The sequence below is a fragment of the Ailuropoda melanoleuca genome, chromosome 9 (genome assembly GCF_002007445.2).
Source record: "Ailuropoda melanoleuca isolate Jingjing chromosome 9, ASM200744v2, whole genome shotgun sequence".
In the NCBI taxonomy this organism is placed as follows: domain Eukaryota; kingdom Metazoa; phylum Chordata; class Mammalia; order Carnivora; family Ursidae; genus Ailuropoda; species Ailuropoda melanoleuca.
In genome coordinates, this window is record NC_048226.1 from 88,280,062 (window position 1) to 88,298,825 (window position 18,764).

The window sequence follows — 18,764 nt, forward strand, 5'->3', positions numbered from 1 at the left end:
CCGGGACATGGCGGGCTGAGGAGCGGGGACCCCCGCGGCAGTCCGGGAGGGCGATTTCTGGCGAGGCAGGAGGAAAAAGGACCTAGGCTCGGCTGGACCCCGCCCCGATGTCCTCCTGACTGGCAGCCGAGGCACCGGGCACCATGCACTTCCCCGGGCCCGCGCGGCGATCGCCTCCTTTTCTGCCCCTCTTCCCTTCCGAAAGGCCCGCGACGTCTTCGGTCCCTCGGACGAGAAAAACTTTCTGTGAGGCGGCCGGGCCGGGAGAGGGCGGGTGGGCGGTGCGGGCGGGCGCCTCCCGGCTGAGGAGAGGCGGTGCGGGCGGGCGGGTTTGGCTAGGGTTTGTCTCTGTCAGTTTGATCTTCCAGAGGGATGAGTCAGCCACGCGCCGCCCTCCTTCGGCGCCGCCCTCCGCTCCTGCTGGCTTTCCCACCCTTTCGCCTGCCCTCCTCGGCGCTCGGTAGGGCTCCCGCGCCCTCAAAGCGGCAGCGCTCTCAGGCCGCAGCCGCCGCCGCTACCCCTAGCGGCCGTATAGGGGCTAACGGGGCGGGGCGAAGGGACGGGGCGGGGCCGCGCAAGCGCAGTCCGCGAGCTCCCGGGAGGTGCACCCGCGGGAGATAGGAGCATGCACATGAGTCCCCGCCCCCTCCAGTACGTGATGGTGGAGGAATGGACGGCGAGCATCGGCAGTGCTGGCGCCACCTTTAAGTACAATGCAGGGAACCGGGAAAAGCAGCTCTGAACTTCTTGCTCGGCGGTAGTGTCGTTGCCACCGCTCCGCCCAAGCGCCAGGCCTAAACCTGGGGCTTGTTCCGAACAGTGCCCCAGCGTGCGGCCCCTTCGCCCCGCACGGGCCTCGCCACCGCTCGGAACCTCGCCGGGGGCAGTGTCCTGCTCAGGCTTTTGGAGATTGAAGCGCCCACCGTGGCCTCGGCCAGGCACTCCGGTCTTTGACGCACCCGCTCTGGGAGCTCCGAAGGGAGGGCGAAGCCAGGGGTTTGGGACTGAGGCCTTGACACCGAAAATAATCTTCCTCGTTCTGATGCCAGCAGCGTGCAGACCGTTAATGCTGGAGTGGGAGGCAAGAATGTCACCTTTTCCGGGTTTTTGCAAAGGTTTGTTTTTGTTTTTTGCTTTTCTCTTTGCCAAGGCGAAAAGAATTTAGTGATTCTACACTGTTTCCACGTGTCCAGGTCCTGGACCTCTTTCAGGGCCAAGGTCGAAGGGTCTCCTACTCCAATCTTTCCTTCATCTCCTCCTCAGGAAGGAGATCTCCACTTTATCTGAACCTAATGACACTTAGGCTTCCTGCCTTAGAGAGTAGATCCACTTAGAGAGTAAATCTGCTCAAGCACAATCGAGATCTAAATCGTACCCTTATCTTATCCGCTGCCTCACCAGCCCAAGACCTTGTGAATGCGCTCTAATCCTAAGTGCAATATATAAATGTTAGTCGGGGGAGGAATGTTACCACTAAATCATTCTATTGCGCTAACTCAGCGGTTCTCAAAGTGTGGTTCCTGGGCAGCAGAGCTTGTTAAGCATGCAAATTGGCGTACTTTGCTCTAGACCCCTTGAATCAGAAACTGCGGTTTGGGCCCAGTCATCTGTGTTTTAACAAGCCCTCCAGTTAATATTGATGCGCACAAGTTTGAGAACTACTGCTCTAACTTAACCATGAAAAGCATTTTTTTTTTAATTTCAAGGCAGCCTCTCTAGTGTAATAATGGCAGTTAAGAATGTGCTGTGTGGGGGGTACCTGGCTGGCTCAGTTAGAAGAGCACGTGACTCCTGATCTTGGGGTGGTGAGTTGGAGCCCCAGCTTGGGTGTAGAGATTACTTGGGGCCGGGGAAGGGGGGGAAAGAACGTACTCTTGGAAATGAAGTTGGGCGTAAAGACTTGTGTCTTTCTTGTTTTTGAACCCTCTACTTCCCCAGTGCCTATTGGAATCCTCTGCAGTTCTTAAAGTCTCAAATTCTTGGGATTACCACTACCTTCTGTCCTATATCTCTTACCCACAAGGGATTCTGACTCATTGGGCTTGGAGCAGGGAAGTGAGGTTTGGAAAAGCTACTCACTAAGAACCCATTCCTCACAGTCTTTAGGACACCAGTTTTGTGGGTGGGTTCCAGAAACAGAAGGCTGAAAGTTGGACAACTGGCTCAACCATTTTCTAAGTGGGTTGGTGGTAGATTATTAGAATAGTCCCAATGAATCCTGGCTTATAGTATCCATTCCTTTGCGTAGACCTGTCCCACATTGTCTGTGGGCTTAGCCGTATGACTTGCTTTAGCCGATTAGTGAGACATCACAAACCTGATCTAAGTGCTTGCTCGTTGGGACTTGTTGTAATGTGTTTGCATGGTGATTTATGATTATTCAAGTCTGCTATAGGAAATAAGAATCTAAAAAGTAGACACAATTTGTTTATGAGACATTACACTTAGGATAAATGGATAAATGGATCTGTGTTGATCATAGATAAAAAGGATGGAACAAATAAAAGGGCTCCTTTAGATAGAAAGAAAGAGATAGACCAAGTGAACTTTAAATATTAATAAGGTAGAGATTATACTGCCTCTAGACTAACAACTATGTCATCCCTAAATTGGCCACCTATTAGTGACACCCATTATAGTCCCATATGGCCTCATGTAGTCTGTACAAGAAAAGCAGATATACCCCTAGCTACTCAGCCATCTAATGGCCAGCTACAGTTATGACCGGACACACTTCCTCATTCATCTCTCTGACAGAACAGATACAGGTTGGTTCCAGGGCCCCCCTCTCTTACTTTCCTCTGTGGTCCTTAAAACCACACCACTTGCAGAGAAGACTGGCACAGCAGGGGGGTTAGGACATATGAACATTGTGTAAAATAAAATTAAGGTAGTGTGGTCTTCCACCTTGCTACCCTAAGCTTGTTTATCTATCCATCTCTTGTTTGTCTATCCTCTTGCTAGGCAGCTCTTTGTTAGAGTCTCTTATAAGATGTCAATCAGATGTCAACTAACTGCAGCTGCTGGCTGAATACCCAAGATGGCACATTCATGTGGCTGAGGACTGATGCTGGCTATTGGCTGGCTGCATGCTCAGCTGGGACCGTGAACCAGTGTACCTTCATTCAGCCCCTCCAGCAAGGCAGAACTTCTCACATGGTAGCTGGCTTCCCTCAAAGCAGGTGTCTGAAAAGAACCAGGCTCATGGCCTTTTCTGACATATCCTAAGAAGTCATACAGAGGGGCACCTGGGTAGGTCAGTCAGTTCAGCGTCCAACTCTAGGTCTCAGCTCAGGCCTGATCTCAGAGTGGTAAGATCAAGCCCTGCGTCAGGCTTCACATTCGGTGGGGAGTCTGCTTGAAGATTCTCTCTCCCTCTGACTCTCCCCCATGCTCTCTCTCTCTCAAATAAATAAATCTAAAAAAAAAAAAAAAAGTCATGCAGCATCACTTCTACTGTGCTCTACTAGCTGCCAGCAAGCTACTAAGGCCAGCCAAGATTCAAGAGTATTCAATGGGAGTAATGCCAAAGAATTTGGGAACATGTTCTAAAGCTACCACATAAACATTGTGATTCAGGTGTCTTCATTTGGTTTATAAGCCCATCTGTCCCGTGACCTATGGTACAGTCTGTGTACTTGGAGGTTGTCATTGCATCAAGGTAATTCTCCACATAACATTTGCCCTTTGGAATTCAGCTGCCATACATAGAATTCTGGAGTATCCTGCTGGAAAGGCCACATGGAGGAGGAGGCAATAGCCAGTAACCCCAGCTAACTACCAGGTACATGTACGGGGCCATCTTGGACCATCCAGCCCCGATCAAGACCCAGATGACAGCATTGTAAAGAGGTTAAGATCATTAGCTCTGGAGCCAGACTTCCTGGGTTTGGGTCCTCGCTCTTCCATTTACTAGCTCTATAACCTTGAGCTAATAACTCAGCCTTTCATGGCCACTCATTTGATGGCTAAAGGCATGTTATTAAATTTGTTCATCTGTTAAATAGAGATAAGGCATCTGCTTTATAGGGCTATAGTGAAACTAAATGAGTTAATACATGTAAAGCATTTCAAACAATACCTGGAACATGGTGAATGCTTAGTAAATATTAACTCTCATTATCCAAATTCCTGTGAACCTCTCAGATCTCTAGGATTATGTCTTTGGACCCTAATTTGAGAAATATCTACCTAGCTATCTGTCATTTAATACACATTTAGTGTGTACTAATTGGGTGCCCTATCCATTCCCTTTCTCTGGACGTTTGAACATACCAAATCTGAGTAAATGGCGGAGATGGAGAGAGTGGAGGGCTTGGTCTCTGTGTATAGAGCTATCAAGAAATATAGGATAAGGCAGGTGCATATGTGTGGCAAGAGGATGGTCCTGAGGAAATTGTGAGGGTGCCGAAGAGATAGTGCCAGCAGGTTGGAGAAAGTTACAGAAGAGGGAGAGTAGCAGGGCTTGGATTCACTCTGCCCTGCTCTTCACTTTTAAAGATGATAGACATCATGCCTCAGTTAACAATCACAGTCCCCTTCTTATGAAAAGTTGCTGCTGAATCAGCAGTCCACAGTGGATTACATCATGCAAATACCTTCCAGAGTTCCTGGCATCTCTGTTGCTGGCAGGGCACAAGGCTGTTTGTTTGCTGTGTACGTGTTCTGATAGGTTATACACCCAGCTATTACTGTCCATTTTTAAATTCCTCAATTGTTGCTTTACTCAGTGGGACCTTTAATTGTTTATTCTGCCCACATTTTTGTAGTTCCCTTTTGGCACTTATCCCTCAGGTTCTGGCCTTAGGATTCTGACCCCTGAAACTCCCCAGCGCCATCAGTTATGGTACATGGATTGCTGCTTCACGATGAAAAGCACGAAAGCTGATTAGAAAAATTAAAGAAGACTTAAATAAACGGAGAGAAATACCAATTAAAGTTTGGAGAACGCGAAGTATATGATGTCTGTTCTCTCTGTATTAATCTATAAATTCAGCACAGTGTAAGTCAAAATTCCAGCTGGGGTTGTGTCTCTGTATGTGTGTGTATGAAATTGTCAAACTGATAGTAAAATTTACATTGAAATGCAAGTGGAGGCCATATAGCATGCAGAAGTGGCATGAATCCCCTGGAGTTCAAATCCTAACACTAACACCTACTAACTGTATCAATTGGACAAGTTGTTTATCTTTCTAAGTCTTGGTTTTGAGTTTCTTGTTATTTCTTAAAATCTACCCTAAGAATCATGAGGATAAAATGAGATAATATATATACCTAACATGTAGTAGGTGCTCACCAAATGATAGGTATTTTAAAAGGCAGTAAGATTATAAAGCAGTGTTAGCAGTAAACAGTATATCTAAAGTATCAGAAGCCCATGTAGCTTTAGAGCTAGAAGAAAGAGAATCCAACTAGATCTCTATTTTCTCAATATGTTTGTGTCAGTGTTTCCCAGCATTCGAACTCCTTGCAATCTAGCTGTCCAGTTTCCAAAGAACAAAGCTGGAGATACAAATGTGGGAACCATCAGCATCCAGGTATCATTTAAAGCTATAGAACTGGCCAGGTTCCCATTGGGTAAAGACAGAGTTGAGGAGGACGCCTGGGTGGCTCAGTCCTAAGTGTCTGCCCTCAGCTTGGGTCATGATCCTAGGGTCCCGGGATCGAGCCCAGCATCGGGCTCCTTGCTCAGTGGGGAGCCTGCTTCTTCCTCTCCCTCTGCCTGCTTGTGTTCCCTCTCTCTCTGTCAATAAATAAAATCTTAAAAAAAAAAAAAAACAATAAAGGACGGAGATGAGGAGAGGGTCTGGGGCTTACCTGGGACTCTTCATTTCCAAGAGACTGAAAGAGTCAGAGGAGCCAGCAAGGTAGGAGGAAAACCAGTTTGGTGGTGTTTATTGTCCTTCTTTCTGTTCAGATTATTAGATGCCTGGAACAATGTTCACCTGGTGTAATACTAGTCATTATTATTCTTGGGATATTGGATGATTTTTTTTTTACTCTCTCCTTTGCACTTGTATCTGTTACTTGAATTGTTCATGGTAAATGTATATAATTTGTTTTTAAAAACAAAGCTTTTATTAAAGAAAGGAACTACAGAACACCTGAGAAATGCAAAATAAACCCTGAAGGGACAATCTCTCTTTTGGATCCTTTACATTCCTCCACCCCAGTCATTTAATACTACCTTTCATCATCTAATGATTTCACCTACATATTGGAAAGTGCCCATCACAGGTCAAGAAACAGTATCTCATGGAAGCAAGACAGAAAATATAAGAGAGGGGCTATCAGTTGGAGGACAAAACTCCTGTGCTCAATTTCATCCTCCATGAAGCTCATATTTATGTCCTTAAGCATACCTATGGGCAACAACTGACTGTCCCAGACTCACCATAAAAAGTATGGGCAACAACTGACTGTCCCAGACTCACCATAAAAAGTGCACCTGCACACCAAATACACACACTTACATGCATGCACACACACACCTACCTGACTCTTTTGGGGCAATATCTTATAACATTTTTTCCTTTCCAGGTTTCCCGTCATATTTGAGGTTGGGGAGGAATATTAATCAAAGCAAATATAAACAGTATGACTATGAAATGACTTCTTTGCAAACTTAAAACTCGAATTCTTAGGCTTCAAATATTTAGATGCTGCAAGAACTATTTTTGAAAAAAATGACTCTATCTGTAAGCCCAGCAGGGAGGTCAGTGGAAGGATTGTGAATGTTCCTGTTTGTTTTGGAAAGAAAATAAGGCATCGATTCAGACTTTTCTTGAACATGTTTTCAAAGAGACTTATCAAATCATCCCCAGACTCAATCTGAATTCAACATCTATTGACACCTTCTCTGTACCAGCCACCAAGTGAGGTACTGGAAGTATGAAAATAAAAAGGTCCTTTGTTTAAGGCCAGATTTTCTATTTACAATTTTATATTTTCAGTGCTATAAATTACTACTTTTCAATAGTATCCAAGTCTCAAGGCCAGAGAGGATTATTCTTTCCTATGCCCTTGAAGCTAGGGGTAACTGTGTGACTTGCTTTGAACAGTGAATGGAAACCTGACATATTTCACCTCCAAATAAAGGTACTTAATTGCCTGTGCTCAACTAGACAGTTCTCCTCTCCTAATGCAGTGAGGTTCACATGTGCTGAAATGGAAATTCTACGAAATTGATGATGCTGGCAGTAGTGAGCCAATATAGGAGAGCAGCTGCCCTGGAGAGTTGCCCCAATCCATAGCAGATTTTGCATGACAGAAATAGAAACTTTTTTGTACTAAGTCAGTGTGATCGAGGGATTCCTTCTCATTGCAGCAAAAGCTCCGGTATCATGACTAACACAGCTCTGCTTTGGCTCTTTCTCTTACCTTTATAAAGTTGAATGCCTTCCTTCGCTCCTGCTATTTTTCTAAAGGGGGGACCTGTTTTGGCTCCGGTGTGTTTGTTTTTCCTGAGTAGGATATAGGGAGACAGGGTCCTCTTTTCCTCTTGTTTCTGAGTTTTATGTGCATCTGGCACCACAGACAGATTTGGGAGTTAATAGCATTAAGGAAGTGTGATGTCATCACACTTTGTTGTCGTCAGATCACTAGGGACCAAAAAAAAGATGTTAAAAGTTTCCAGCAGCAAGGTCAAGGTATGTCAAGGGAAGTTCAGTAAAAACGGTCCCATTTCAAATATAGTTTTATTGTAATAGCGTTGTGTGGTGACAGATGGTGGCTACACTTGTGGTCCACGCAGCATAACGTATAGAATCACTATGTTGTACACCTTAAACTAATGTAACATCGTGTGTCTGTATTCACAATGACTATATAACTCATTTGTATATACAACTCTACTAAGTTTTTTAAAAAAGGATCCCATTTCAGAACCGTTTCAGATATCTCAATGCTAATGTTGGAAGCCAGAAGACAAATGGAACATAATAGTTTTGAAGTTCTGATCAAAATTATTTCCAATCTAGAATTCTATATCCAGCAATCCAATGTGAAGGTGGATTAAAACCTTTTTAAACATTGAAGTCTCAAAATATGTATATCCCATACATCATATCAGGAAGAAACTGGAAGATGTGCTCCCCTCTCACTCTTGAGAGCTTTTTCTGTATCTTCACTTAATAAACTTCTCTTTACTCAAAAACAACAACAACAAAAACCAGAAGAGCTGCTCCATCACATGGAATAAAGCAGGAGATCCAGGAGATGGGAAGTTGCAGGACCGCAGGTCTAGAGAACCAGTCGACCAGGGAGCAAGGCAATGGAAGGCTTTGGGAGGTATGCCTCTAACAAAGAGATGGAATTTATGGGTTTTTCTGATGTATCTGAAATATTGAAAGAATTACACTTCTGGTGGACAGTTTGGGGATGGATTAGTGAGAGGTGCCTAGAAAATTAACCAAACAAAAACTAAGACAATTAACTCTAGTAAATAATTTATTATTATTTGATTTTATTCCAGTATAGTTAACATACTTTTATATTAGTTTCTGGTGTATAGCATAGTGATTCAACAATTCCATATATTACCTAGTGCTCATCTTGACAAATGCCCTCCTTAATTCCTGTCACCTATTTCCACCTCCCCCCATGTAACCATCAGTTTGTTCTCTATAGTTAAGAGTCTGTTTCTTGGCTTCTCTCTCTCTCTCCCTTACTTTGCTCATTTGTCTTGTTTCTTAAATTCCATATGAGTGAGATCATGTGGTATTTGTCTTTCTCTGACTTATTTCACTTAGCCTTATACTCTCTAGCTCCATCCATGTTACTGCAAACGGCAAGATTTCACTCTTTTTATGACTGACCTAATAAAAATTATATTAGGGAGAAATTGTAATGAGTTAGAAGATCACAGATAAATAGTATTCACAGGATTATTATAATACAGAATATTGATTTAACCAAAAATTATGATACATCTAAACAAGGCAGATGTGGGGGAGGGGAAATGTCTTAGCTCGGAGTGCCATAACAAAATACCGCGGACTGCATGGCTTAATCAACAGGAGAGTATTTCTTACAGTTCTGGAGGCTAGAAGCCCAAGATGAAGATGTTAGCAGATAATTTTCATTCTGTAGCCTCTTGTCTTGGCAGCTGCCATCTCACTGTGTGCTCATATATCTGCTTTGTGCAAGTGTGGAGAGAGAAGGGAAGCAAACTCTGGTGTCTCTTCTTACAGGGCCATAATACGATCATGAGGGCCCCATCCTCATGACCTCATCTGACTGTAACTCCTTCCCCAAACCCCTTCCCCAAATACCAACACGCTGGGGGTTAAAGCTTCAAGACAGTGAGGGGACACAAACAAGAAGAGCATCTGTTGAGGGGGGGTATGTATAGTGTAGTAGGGCAAGAAAGTTGGGAGTAAGAAAGCTAAATCTTTATCTTGCATAGTAAGCATACTAGTCAGGGTCACAACAGTTCATAGATAGCAGTGCATTCTAAATGGGATAATTCGAGGAATGTTTATTTACAAAGCTGTGAGTGTTGGGGGGGGTGGCGAGAGATAGTGCAATAACCCAGGACTTAGTAGCAATTGCAGCGTTAGCAACCCTAGGCCTAAAGGGCTAAGTGGAGTACATGGGGACCACAATCTAGAATGAGAACCAAGCAGAGTAGCCCTCCTTGAGAGAAGCAGTAACCTCCAGTTGAGGACATAGCCAGCTAGAGTGGATGGTCAAGGAGGGAGCCAGGGGGATAAATATTCTCATCTCACTGTCTTTTATCACGTGCTGTCTCTTCCTCTTCTCCAAGTGGAGAAAAACTTCAGCTGGAAAACAGAGGGTCTATTCATAAACCTACTGCCATGGTCCATACCAGTGCGTTTCTCTGAACAGAGAACAAGGAGAAGAGTAGAGTAGATTCAAGAGACAAATGGAAGATATCCAACACAATAAAAAATAACAAAATAAACAAATAATAGACATATAATTCTATTATGTACTCAGAAGAAACCTAAAACGTTTGGAAATAGTTGTCTATTGGAAATGAAAATTAGAAATAGGAAGCCACTGGGTTGGGAACTTTTTTTTTTTTAGTATACGTTCTAGAACTATTTGACTTTTATAACTAAATAGAACTTTGATAAAAATAATTTTTAAGTGCTCTTTGTATTTGCAATGAGAAAATCACTGATGACCTTTTGCCCTGCAATTTCAGTTAAGTGACAAGAACGAGGTCAGATTATAGTGGGTTGAGAAGAGAAGCTGAGATGATTGGGAAATGAGTTCTAAAAGCCAGCCAAATTGTGTTAATCAGCCGTTCAGTGAATGTCTATAATAGCTAGTCAGTTAGTTTAAATAGATGGAAGGTGTGTTGCATATGATTTGTGTTTTAATGAGCTTTGCATCCAATACTTTGGACCCACATGTATAAACCATATGTCCTGTTTGTTTATGCACAGTTTTAGGATTCAAAACATCCTTTTTTGCTTTTAATTATTAAAATGATTTCTAACTATTATTTCATAACCTGTCCCCAGAATTTCTTGCCTTCGATACCCATTCCTTCTGCTGTATTTCCTTTGTATACCTTTGAAACTCAAACTCAAAGTTTGAACCATCTTTGACCTCCTCTTTCACTTCAAAAATGTCTTTGCTAAATACCACACATTCTATCCATTAAGTGTGGCTTTTTGTTATATTTTTATTTTATTTTTATTTTTTTAAGTAATCTTTGTGCCCAATGTAGGGCTCAAACTCATGACCTTGAGATCAAGAGTCACATGCTCTACCAACTAAGCAGGCCAGGTGCCCCTATCCATTAAATGTTTTTAATTTTTATTCCCATTTTTCCATCCTGGCTGGTTCTGACAGAGTTTAGCTATCGGTATTTATTGACTGTCTTTATGCCTCTAAACTATATCTTCAATAGCTCCCCTTATTCACTTATGGACTTTGTGGTCTTATTAGAAACTGCTTTTCTAGCCACATCTCTTACTACTTCCCCTTTCTTGAGCCAAACAGGACTCCCTTAGTATGCTCTGAGATTTCCAGTCTTCATGCTGCTATTCACATTGTCACCTGTGTACAGCACCTTGCACTCAGTATCTCTCCATGTCCAGTCTTTTCTGTTCTTCAGGGTCCAGCTCAAATGCCTTCTCATTCCTGGGGTAGCTCTTAAAGATGCTTTCATAAAAGATATGACCTCTTTTTCTGAACCCCCTCATCACTGTCTCTGAACGTTCTTGTGTTCTAGTGCATGGCAGGGGTAGGGGCTAGTTGGTGGTTTAGGCCTCACTTATAAACGACTTGAAGGAAGCTTCCCTGTCTAATTCATTTTTGTTTTCCCTTGGCAGCTAGCAGAGTATCCTATACATATATGCATTCAGTACATTTGTTAAATTTTTAAACTAGCCAACCAATATTTTTTACTGCTTTATTGAGGTACAATTGACTACAAAAAACTGCATATAATTCATGTATATCATTTGGTAAGTTTGGACATATGTATATATACTTGTTATACCATCACCAAAGTCAAGGTAATAAACATATCCATCACTTTCAAAAGTTTCCTTGTATCTCATTGTTTTTGGTTTGATTTGGTTTAGGTTTTTTTGGTAAGAATACAACAACACATATACCTTCTTAACAAATTTTAAGCACATAATTACTTATTGATAACTGTAGGCACTGTGTAATAGAGCAGATCTCTGGAGTTTACTCATCTTGTATAACTGTAACTTTATACACTGAACAACTCCTCTTTCCTCTCCCCTCCCCCCAGTAACTACCATTCTGCCAATCAGTATTTGATTTTATGATATACTGCCATTTGAATAGCAAAAAAGAGCAGTAATCTTAGGGAATTATCATTATAATAAGACTAAGTTACCTTGCCCCAAGTCCCAGCAACATAAGAAAAAACTATATGATTGTTAAGGAAAAGATAGAGGGTGCATGGACTGAAAAGTCCTATTAAAATTGAGACGCTGTAACCCAATATTGTATCCACTGTATAAATAGAACAGAGGTATTAGAGTCAGATTAACCTGGACTAATGTTTTGCCTCAGCCCCTTACCAGCTGCATATCCTTGGACCAATTAACCTCTTTGATCTTCAGTGTTCTTCTTGGCAACATTTAGACAATAATAGTACTTACCTCCCAAAGCTGTTTGTGTAATTAAATAAGATAATCTACATGAAGGTTTTGCAGAATGCTTGGAATACATCATATACACTCAGTAAATGATACCTTCTTTTTTATTATCGATGGTGAGAGCTGTGTTAATCAGTTGCCAAGAGCACTAGATTTGGAACCAGAGAGAGCTGGAGGTTCTTATTAAAAAATGATGAGAAAACACTTCCAAACTCATTTTATTAGGCCAACATTAAACTCATACCAAAGCAAGGTAGGGTCAATACAAGAAAAGAAAATTACAGGCCAATATCCTTGATGAATGTAGATGCAAAAATTCTCAACAGACACAGCAAGCCACATTCAACAGCACTTTAAAAGGATCAGACACCATAATCAGGTGAGATTTATCCTTGGGATGTAAGGATGGTTCAATATATGGAAATCAATAAACATGATAACCACATTAACAAAATGGAGGATTAAAAACCATATCATAATCTGAACAGATACAGTAAAGACACTTGACAAAAGTAAATATCCTTTAATGATACAGACTCAGCAAATTAGGTATAGGAGGAATGTACCTCAACATAATAAAGGCCTATATGACAAGCCCACAGCTAACAAACTCAACAGTGAAAAGCTGAAAGCATTTGGTTTAAGATACAGAAAAGACAAAAATGCCCACCCTCATCACTCCTAGTCAACATAGTACTGGAGTCTTAGAGCAATTAGGCAAGGAAAAGATAAAGGCATGCAAACTGGAAAGGAAGAAGTTAAATCGTCTGTTTGCAGAAGATATGATCTTATATATAGAAAATCCTAAAGACATCACCAAAAAACTGTTGGAAATAATAAACAAATTCAATAAAGTTACAGGAAACAAAATCAATGTACAAAAATTAGTTGTGTTTCTATACACTAAGAATGAACTATCTGAAAAAGAAATTAAGAAAACAATCCCAATTACAGTAGTATTGAAAAAACAATAAAATATTTAGGGATAAATTTAAACAAGGAGATGAAAGATCTATATAATAAAAACTACTAGATGTTGATGAAGAAATTGAAGAAGACACAAATAAATGAAAGATATCCCATGTTCATGGGTCAGAGAATTAATATTGTTAAAATATCTGTAATACCCAAAGCTATTTATAGTCTCAATGTAATGGCTATCAAAATTCCAATGGCGTTTTTCACAAAATTAGAAAAAAAATCCTAAAATTCATATGGAACCACAAGAGGTTCTGAATATCATGAAAAATATTATTTCATAATATTCTGTCATGCGCCTCTATTTCTGTGGTGTTGGTTATTATTTCTTCTCTTTTATTTCTGATGTTGTTTGAGTCCTCTCCTCACAACCCGTTCTTTTGATGAGTCTGGCTTAAAGGTTTATCAATTTTGTTGATCTTTTCAAAAAACCGGCTCCTGGTTTCGTTGAGCTCTTCTATTGTTTTTAGTTTCTATTTTGTTTCTGCTCTAATCTTTATTATTTCCTTCCTTCTACTGGTTTTAGGTTTTGTTTGTTCTTCTTTTTCTTGCTCCTTTAGGTGTAAGTTTAGGTTGTTTATTTGAGGGGTTTTTTTTTTTGCTTCTTGAGGTAGACCTGTATTGCTATAAACTTCCCGCTTAAAACAGCTTTTGCTGCATCCCAAAATTTTGGACCATTATGTTTTCATTTTCATTAGTCTCCATGTACTTCTGGATTTTCTCTCTGGGATTTCTTTTCTTTTCTTTTTTTAGATTTTATTTATTTATTTGACAGAGACAGCCAGCGAGAGAAGGAACACAAGCAGGGGGAGTGGGAGAGGAAGAAGCGCTCCTAGTGGAGGAGCCTGATGTGGGGCTCGATCCCAGAACGCCGGGATCACGCCCTGAGCTGAAAGGCAGACGCTTAACGACTGCGCCACCCAGGCGCCCCTCTTTGGGATTTCTTGATTGAGCCATTCATTGTTTAGTAGCAAACCTCCATGTTTTGGGCTCTTTCCAGACTTTTTCTTGTGGTTGATTTCTAGTTGCATAGTGTTAACCCATACTAGGTTCAGGAGAGGGATAACTCTACATTCTACCTCCATCACTCCCCAGGTACTATAAAATTAAATTAGGTCTGCTGATCAATTTCATTGTAATAGCTAATCACTTCATAGTATCAACACATGGAAGGCACTGTGCTAAGTACTTTACATATTTCATCTCATTTAATCCTCTAGGCTTTGCAAAGTAGCTTTTTTTAAAAATCTCCAGCTTAAAGATCGTAATAACAATGAAGATTATAGCTCATCATTATTGAGGCCTTATTGTGTGCCAGGTACTGATCTGAACCTTTAGTATAAAGTACCTCTCTTTATCTTCATTAGGAAATATTTTTAGTCCTCGTTTTTTAGATGTGAAACTAGAGGTAAAGACAGGTTAAGTAACTTGTTCAAGGTCACACAGCTAATAAATAATGGGATTAAAACCTATGATCTCTGTGAATCCAGAGTTCAAGCTTTTTCCCCCCTCGAAGACCCAGCCAAGTTCAGACACAAACATGTTGACCTTAGATCCAAGAGATACTGATGCACCACAGTCTTCTCTTTGCATGAGTTTCAAGGTGTTACAAAATCATAAGTCTGTTCTTCCTCTTGATAGCTCCACTGGCAACTTCTCTTAGTAAATTATCTGTTGCCTGACTAGCTTCATATCTAATGACTTTATTAATCTCCAGTTTGAGTTTCCCTGTTATCATTACCCTTTTAACCATCCCAAATGGTTTTTTCATGTAATGTTGTCCCTGAGGCACTGGAAAATACCTCATTTGAGGAAAAATTATATAAGATAATACACTAAAAAAAAAAGATAATACACTAAACACAGGGTCCAGTAACACAAACCAAAACACTATTAATGTTGGAAGATTCATGTATTTTGGTCTTCTTCCCTTGCAACTGTTTATCGGCAACCTTCTCTCTATGCAGCACTGTACTGGACACCGTGAGCTCTCCAGTGATCCTTTGCTTGCCCTCTTTTCAGCCACTTACTCCTGTGGTTATACCTGGCCTGGACACCGCAAATAATATCAAAACCCTAAAATTCAACTATAGCACTTCCCCCTCTGATCATCACTGTCTACCCTTCAGATCACTACAGCGGTCTGACCCTATCACAACCTCTAACCATTGACTCCACCGCTTTTTCATTATCCCTCAATCCTCTCATGTCCTTTCCCTTTGAACCCAGTTTAAATCCCTTGGCGTTATAATCATTCCTTTTGAAACACTATTAACTTGCTCGCCCCCTGTCTCTCCATCCTTCTTGTTTGGCATAATAACTCTGGCTAAACTCAAATATCGGCCAGATACCCACACTAGCTCTTGGGCAGCGGCATGTGGTTGGAAAACATCACAGCCTTCTTCATCTGTCCCCACCACTGGGGCTTCTCTCCCTTAACAACAGATGGAGGATTCCTGCTCTTTCTTTTTCTTTTTTTTAATTTAAGTATAGTTGACACACAGTATTACATTAGTTTCAGGTGTACAACATAGTGATTCAACAACTCTATACATTATGCTGTGCTCACCACAAGTGTAGCCACCATCTGTCACCATGCAACTCTATTACACTACCCTTGCTCTATTCCCTATGCTGTACCTTCTTATTCCTGTAACTTATTCATTCCATATCAGGAAGCCTTTATCTCCCACTGCCCTTCACATATTTTGCCCATCCACCATCTGGCAACCATCAGTTCTTTGAATTCATAGGTCTGATTCTGCTGTTTGTTTATTCATTTTTTTTTTAGATTCCACATATAAGTGAAATAAATGGAATTTGTCTTTCTCTGATGTATTTCACTTAGCATTATACACTCTAGGCACATCCATGTTGCAAATAGCAAAATCTCATCCTTTTTTATGGAGGCATGATATTTCATTGTGTGTGTGAATAAATAAATAAATATATAGTTATATCTATGTAAATATACATACACACATGCATGTATACTGCATCGTTATCCCTTCATCTACTGATGGACACTTGGGTTGCTTCCATATCTTGGCTATTGTAAATAATGCTGCAATAGTTTCCTTCTCTTATGAGGCATATTTTGTGGGTGTTGCCTGCTCAGGAAGACCATTCCTAGAATTAACATCTTTAATTTACTAAATTTTTCTTGCATCCTTAAGTTCTTTCCCTGGATACTTCCTCCAAGCACAAAATCATGTTCTGTTATGTTCCACCTTTAAAACAAAGCAAATCCTCTCTTGAACACATTCATCTAAAGCTACAGCCCGTTTTTCTGTCTCACGTCAGGGCAGAACTTCTGGGAGAGGTATTCATGGTTATCATCTCCACATCCTCATTTCCCATTTACTCTTCGATGCACTCAGTTAGTCCTTCACCCCCAACCCCACTCCACTGAAATTGCTTTTATCTGACAAATAATAGGATCTATGTTGCTAAACCCAATGTTTATTTATCTATTCTGATTTTCCTCTAAATCTCAAAGGTATGTGAAATAGCAAACTACTCCCTCATTCTAGAAATGCCGTCTTTTTGAAAATCTTGGAAAACACTGAATTTGCTGTTTTTCCTATCCTCTTATTGGCTCCTTTCTTTTGAGTCTTCCCTAAAGGTTCCTCTGCATTACCTCACTGTGTTCCTGGCACTGCTCCTCATCCTTCCTCTTTCACCTTTCACTCCAGGCGATCTCAGTCAGTCCCATGGCTATAAATGCCATGGGTATACCTCTGAATCTCAGATCTCCATATCCAGACTGACATGTCCAAACTCATACATCTAGCTGCTCACCTGACATTTCCACTTGGATATGCAATACACATCTCAAATGTGACATAGGTGAAGGACGTATGATTCTACACCGTTTATTCCTGATGTGGCCCTAGGTAAGCAGCACCACCATCCACCCAAATTCTTGGGTCAAGGTCCTAGAAGTGAAGTGTGTATCACAGGTAAGTCTGTAGAGGCAGAAAATAGATTAGTAGTGATTATCCAGGTGTCCTGGGTTGAATGATGACCTCTAAAAAGATATGGTCCTAACCCCAGGAGTCTATGAATGTGACATTATTTGGGAAGAGGGTCTTTGCTGTTGTAATTAAGTTAAGCATCTTGAGATGAGAGCATCCCCAGTTTCCCAGGTAGACCCTAAGTCCCATCACAAGTGTCCTTATGACAGACAGGAAGAGAGGACTCAGAAGAGAGGAGATGGCGTGTGAGGACAGAGGCCGAGATTGGAGCAAGGCAGCCACAAGCCAAGGAACACCTTAACACCTAGAGCTGCCGGAAGTCAAAGAGGCAAAGAAGTATTTTCCTCCGGAGCCTTTGGAGCTTGAGCAGTCCTGCTGACAACTTGATTTTGGGCTTCTGGCTCCAAAACCGAGAAGCAACAAATTTCTGTTGTTTCAAACTACCAAGCATTTGGTGATTTTTACCATGAGCCTAGGAAACTAATTCGGTGGGGCTGGGGGGAGAAGGGAAGTGAGGAGTGACTGCTAATGGGTGTGAGGTTTCTTCTTGGAGTGATGAAAATGTTCTAAAATTATATTGTGGTGATGTGAATACACTAAAAACCATTGAATTGAAGGCTTTAAATGGATGGACTTTTATTGACATATGGCTTATATCTAAATAAGATTAAAAATAAAACCCCTTAGAGTTATCTTTTAATCTTCTCTTTTTTTATTCTCACATCTAAATCCACCAGCAAATCTTTGGATTCTCTCCCAAAATGTGTCTCAAATCCGACCGCTTCTCATCATCTCCATGGCCACCATCTAAGTGCATGCCCATCACCTCTGGTCTGTACAACCACAGTAGTGTAAATAATTTCCCTGCTTCTACTGAGCCTCATCCAAATCCATACTCCTTAAAGCAAGCAAAATGGTTATCTTAGAACACAAATCACACCATGTCACTCTCTTGCTTAACCCCTTTCCTGCCTGCTCCTGTGGCGTTCCTTCCACTTAGAATAGAATCCAAACTCCTCACCAAGTCCTACTGGTCCTTATGTGACCTATCTGGCCTGCATTTACATCTGAAACCTCATCTCCTTACATGCTGCCCTTTGCTCTGTACTTCAGCCACACAAACATCCCTTCTGATGCTGGGACAGACCAATCTTGTCCCTGTTTCAAGGCTTTTGCCCCTGCTGTTCCTTCTGTAAGTGCAACTTCCCATGACTGTCTTCTTCCTGTCAAACCTTCCTGTCACAAAAACTAAGGACGTACTGTATGGTGACCAACGTAACATAATAAAAAAATAGTATTAAAAAGAAAACAAACCCTGTTTTTGTGCCAGTACCATGCTGTCTTTGTGATCACAGCTTTGTAGTACAGCTCGAAATCCGGCATTGTGACCCCCAGCTTTGTTTTTCCTTTTCAACAGTTCCTTGGAGATTCGGGGCCTTTTCTGGTTCCATACAAATTTAAGGACTATTTGTTCCAGTTCTTTGAAAAATGTCCTCGGTATTTTGATCGGGATAGCATTGAAAGTGTAGATTGCTCTGGGTAGTATGGACATTTTAACTATGTTAATTCTTCCAATCCATGAGCATGGAATATTTTTCCATCTTTTTATGTCTTCCTCAATATCTTTCAAAAGTGATCTATAGTTTCTAGGATATAGGTCCTTTACGTCTCTGGTTAAGTTAATTCCAAGGTAACG

At 41.2% G+C, this 18,764-nt stretch overlaps 1 protein-coding gene across 4 annotated transcripts in view; it reads left to right on the top strand.

Annotated features, from left to right (window-relative positions):
* The first annotated feature begins 616 nt into the window (after nt 1–616).
* The window catches only part of TRMT12 (tRNA methyltransferase 12 homolog), a 52,601-nt gene continuing 34,453 nt past the window's right edge, over nt 617–18,764 (top strand). For 2 of the 4 annotated variants that reach the window (XR_004627894.1, XR_004627895.1), the window contains exon 1: nt 619–1,115. The gene's annotated coding sequence lies outside the window, so the exon portion shown is untranslated. Of the gene's footprint in view, nt 1,116–18,764 lie in introns of all 4 variants that reach the window. The other 2 variants (XR_004627896.1, XM_034668603.1) reach the window with 2 other exon arrangements.